The sequence below is a fragment of the Schistocerca piceifrons genome, chromosome 4 (assembly GCF_021461385.2).
Source record: "Schistocerca piceifrons isolate TAMUIC-IGC-003096 chromosome 4, iqSchPice1.1, whole genome shotgun sequence".
Lineage (NCBI taxonomy): Eukaryota > Metazoa > Arthropoda > Insecta > Orthoptera > Acrididae > Schistocerca > Schistocerca piceifrons.
In genome coordinates this window covers 549,082,163-549,087,211 of record NC_060141.1, presented here as the reverse complement: position 1 = coordinate 549,087,211, position 5,049 = coordinate 549,082,163, and the positions used below count along the sequence as shown (strand labels likewise).

The following is a 5,049-nucleotide window of genomic DNA, read 5'->3' as shown; positions in this document are numbered from 1 at the left end:
GACGTGCCCCGGAACCCAGCAGAAAGCTACAACCTTCCCCAGTCGCTATAGTTGGAGGAGGACATCCTGTATGGTCTGGACTATTTTATCTGCTGGATACAAACGTTGAAATGAGTGAAGGGCACTTAGTGAATCGGAACAGACAAGAAATTTAGTGCCCGAAAGATCGCAGACAATTCTGCATCAAAGACAGTAAAAGTCTGAGGCAGTCGAACCTTGAGGACACGATCCGGAAAAACAACAGAGCAACCAACGGAATGCTCTTGTTTCGATCCGTCCGTAAAAACAGCTACATAGTCGTGGTGCTCAGATAAAATGGCAGAAAATGCTGCTTCCGAGACGTTCGTGTCATAACGATTTGCGATTTATACATATGCGGCGTCTCTTCTTTCGGACAGACGCCATTTTTGAACCAGACACAAAAGAATTACAGACATTGGTTGCAGGAGGGCACTAATTTAAATCAATGGGGAAAGTTGAACATTTGTGCCGGACCAGGATTCGAACCTGGATTTCCTGCTTACTAGGTAGATTCTCTGACCACTAAGCTATCCGGCCACAGTGGTTCTCGCAACTGCACGGATTACCCTGGCACGCTTCGCGTCAGACCCCAATTCTCAAGAGGGCCAGTGATCTCTTCAGTGAAGAGGCACACCAGGCTTGAACCCTTACGGAAATCGGCGAAATGGGGCGAGTAATGACGATAATTAGCTCAGGGCGCTACATTAGTAGTGTATGGGTAAGTTGGGAAGCTGGGTCTGACGGGAGGCGTGCTAGGGAATACGTGCAGTTGCGACGACCACTGTGGCCGGATGGCTTAGTGGTCAGAGCATCTTCCTGTGTCTTAAACTGCTATTTATCCAACTCGCTCGTGTCAACGGATTTCCCCATTTGACGCCCGTATCGTCGCTAGAATGGTTCCCTCTTTGTCTCTTCTCCGCGTATGTGCTTTCCTTACCGCGTCCCAGGCCCATAATGCCACAATGCGTCTTCCGTTTCGCGGTGGGCAGTGGTCACAATATTTTCTCCTATCAGTGTGTATAGATCAGTATAATTTGCAATTAACTGTTATGCATTTCGTTAAAGTGCTGTTCGCCAGTAAATAGATGCTCTATGCAATGCCATTTAGATTCGGCCGCTAGATTCCAGAGGAAGCGCGTTTGTTATGACAGGCGTGACAAATTGTTAACCACTGGAGTTGGGTAATGGGGGTCCAGAAATACTCTAGCCATCCATTAGCGGCAGCTGCGAGCGAGTTTGACATTGATCGTCCGACTGAACACCGACAGCGCTGTCCGCCTCTGGTGCGGCGTTACAGCCCTGTCAGGTAATTATTTCCCGCGGTATTTGCACGCCCGTGGTTCCCGTTCACTGTGAATCTGCTGCAGTAAAATGTATAACGGCGTGGGAGTTGGCCGTTCACCGCGTTGCTTCGTCAGAATACAATACTGCACAATGTGGCTTTCAGGCACGAACCGTATGGAATCATATGCCGCAGATTTTTTTCTACAGTGATTGATAATGTCTGCCAGACCATCTGAAAACTACTTCTAACTGAGCCTCACTTACGGCATTTCTTTATAACACCGCACTGCTCTTTCTTTTCGCACGTCTTCTGATTGTTTCGATGTAGCGTGATATGAATTCCTCTCATGTGCCAATCGCTCCTTGTGACCTCCTCCCTCACAGGCCATCAAGGCCCAAAGGTACCGACCGGCCGCCGTGTTATCCTCAGCCCACAGGCGTTACTGAATGCGGATATGGAGGGGCATGTGGTCAGAACACCGTTCTCCCGGCAGTGTGTCAGTTTCCGAGACCGGAGCCACTAATTCTCAATCAAGTAGCTCCTCAGTTTGCCTCACAAGGGATGAGTGCACCCCGCTTGCCAACAGCGTTCGGCAGACCGGATGGTCACCCATCCAAGCCCGACATGCTGAGCTTCGGTGGTCTGACGGGAACCGGTATTACCACCGCGGGAAGGCCGTTGGCAGCTCCATATGAGAGTAGCACTTATTTCCAACACCTTCTGTTGTTTATTTTGTGGATACGACCATCATCGGATCAAAACTTAGAACTTCCAAAGCAATGTTCAGTGTCAGTATTAAAAATCTATACCTAATCAGGGTTCTGAATTGACAACCCAATGGTGGCACTAGCCGAAGCAGCGTAATAAATGAATAAATACGCTCTAAGACAAAAAGAAAAGGAAAAAAGCCGCACAATGAAGCACTTATCTGAATGGGACGAAAATATGTAAATGCAATGCCCTGTTGGTTTCTCATTGCTGTCTGGGGCGTCACCTGACATATCTTCGCAGGTCATCGGGGCTCGTCATTGGAGACAATTCTACTCCAGTCAGTGAGGTTCCAGGCCGAAGATGTGCACGGAGACGTCCAGGTCAGCGATGGGATATCTAGTACCTTCTGCCGCGGAAGTCGAACACGCGGCAGAACAAATGGACGTGGTCAGCCCATAGAGGGCTCCGCCTCCGCGGCGGCTATTCCGCGCAGCGAGGACGCCACCGCCAAGCCACGTGCAGACAGCGGCCAATAGCCGCTCCCTCCGCCTCCCGGATGACGAACTTCGCCGTGACATCTACCCATCCTGGTCTTGTTCTCGCCCCCCCCCCCCCCCCCAGGGCCACCTTTTTCCTCTTCCCTCGTTCTCCCAGAGCGGATTTTCCCCCTTTCCCCCCCATCCCTGAGACCCTGCACCCCATACTTGCCTCTTTCCTTCCTACATCCCTCCCTACCTGGCCCTCTTCAGCGCGCCCCCCTCTCATCTCCCCCATCTCTTCTCCTCCCTCCCTTCTTCCGGCCTCCCTCATCTCCTTGCACCTGGCAGATCCTCCGTTTTGATCATCGTCAGTGTTCCACATCAGTGTTGTGTTTAGCGCTGTTTCTCCTGTGCGTCAAGAGGTGTGATTTTACTTGTGTACTGCCTTGCGGTTTGCCGTCGGTGTTCGTTCTGTGCTACGCCATCCGTCGATACCTTTTATGCTCCAGTCATACTGTACCTTGTGTTCTTTTAATTGTCGCAGTGTGTGGCTTTTTGTTTTTTTATCTCCATTTTACAGTTACCCCGTTTTTTGTCTATTGCCTTCCATGATGTTCCCCCTTTTTTATATCTATGTTCACCATATTCTCTCCTTTGTTATTTTTAAATGCCGCTGGGGAATTGAATTGCAATGCAATAAAAAAAAAACCTAGTCCAGCCAGTCTGGTACTCGCTCTGGATTTCGTTTCTATCTCGGCGGTACTGCGCACTGGTCGTTGCCCGTTGTTGACATTTGCCTGGCTCTGGTTCCAAGTGGATTTACGTTTGGTGTTTGGTGTTGTGGTTTCCACAAGCCTCCGTTGTTTATCTCTTCCTCGTTGTGTTGCTCATAGTCGGTCGTGGTCGTTGTCATTTGTCGTTAGTCTGTCGTCCGACTCCTCCTGTGTTTACCCGGTGGTGCGTGCTCCGCCGCCGGCGACTTCCCCGCCTGGCGGCTCCGATCCGCAGCCCAAGGCTTTCCCGCTGTTGGTTGTGGTTACAACAGGATATCAACATGTCATCTGACATATGAACCAGACAACCACGAGTTCCATATCTTTTCATAGCACGACTCCTTTCCGGCAACCTTAGAGCACAGCCGTAAGTCGAAGATAATCTCCGCCCCGTTTCGTTTCTCTTCATGGCAAGCCGTCCTGGGCTCACATTTCAGCAAATTAATGCCCACCCACACACCGAGAGTATCTTCGTGCTTTCCAAACCCTACCGTGGCCAGCAAGGTCATCGGATCTTTCCCCAACTGACAATGTTTGGAGCATTATGGACCGAGCCCTCCAACCAGTACGGGATGTTGACGACCTAATGCGCTAATTGGACAGAATTTGGCATGATGTCACTCAGGAGGACCAATCAATGCTAGACCGAATACCTGCTTGCATAAGGGCCAGAAGTGGACTAAGACGTTATTGACTTGCTCAATTTGTGAAGTTGTTTGTCTTGAACAAATCATCCAATATTTGTGAAATAGTTATAGTTATTTTGTCCGCACATGTATATCACACGTCTGTCGATTTCTTTCCCATTCGGGTAATTCATTCGTGGTGCATCGTCTAGTTTTTTTTTTCCCTAAGAATGTATATTAAGCGACTCAGACAGTGTTCTCTACAACGATCGTTGGCTCTGACAAGAAATTTATTTCCTTTACTAATATGCTCAATTGTTTGTTAGGTATATTCCAATCGGTGTCTTATCCTACAGATTTTGCTCTCCACACCTCCCGCAAGTGCCACTGAAGCCATTCTTTGCCTTCTTAACATGTGTCTTATCATCTTAACCTATCTTCTCGTCAATGTTTTCTACGTGTTTCTCTGCTCGCTAATTCTCTGGAGAACCATCTCATTTCTTACCTTATCAGCGCACCTCAGTTTCAATGTCCTCTTACAGCACATCACAAACTCTTGAATTCTATTCTTTTCCGGCTTTCCCAATGTGCATGATTTACTTTAATAGAGTCCAGTGTACCAAATGTATGTTGTTATTCATTGACGTCGGTTTGCAGTACGGTTTTGGAGCATATACTGTATTCAAACATTATGAATCACCTCGAAGGGAGCCGGCCGATGTGTCCGAGCGGTTCTAGGCGCTTCAGTCTGGAACCGCGCGACCTCTGCGGTCGCAGGTTCGAATCCTGTCTCGGGCATGGATGTGTGTGATGTCCTTAGGTTAGTTAGGTTTAAGTAGTTCTAAGTTCTAGGGGACTGATGACCTTGGATGTTGAGTCCCATAGTACTCAGAGCCATTTAACCTCGAAGGGAACGATCTATTGATACGTAATCAGCATGGTTTCAGAAAACATCGTTCTTGTGCAACGCAGCTGGCTCTTTATTCGCACGAAATAATGGCCGCTATCGACAGGGGATCTCAAATTGATTCCGTATTTCTAGATTTCCGGAAAGCTTTTGACACCGTTCCTCACAACCGACTTCTAACCAAGCTGCGGGCCTATGGGGTATCGTCTCAGTTGTGCGACTGGATTCGTGATTTCCTGTCAGGAAG

The 5,049-nt window shown here is 48.7% G+C and overlaps 1 non-coding gene across 1 annotated transcript; it reads right to left on the bottom strand.

Annotated features, from left to right (window-relative positions):
* Nucleotides 1–485: 485 nt before the first annotated feature.
* Nucleotides 486–558, bottom strand: Trnat-agu. The gene has a single exon. It is a non-coding gene; the product is annotated as a tRNA-Thr (tRNA).
* Nucleotides 559–5,049: the final 4,491 nt, after the last annotated feature.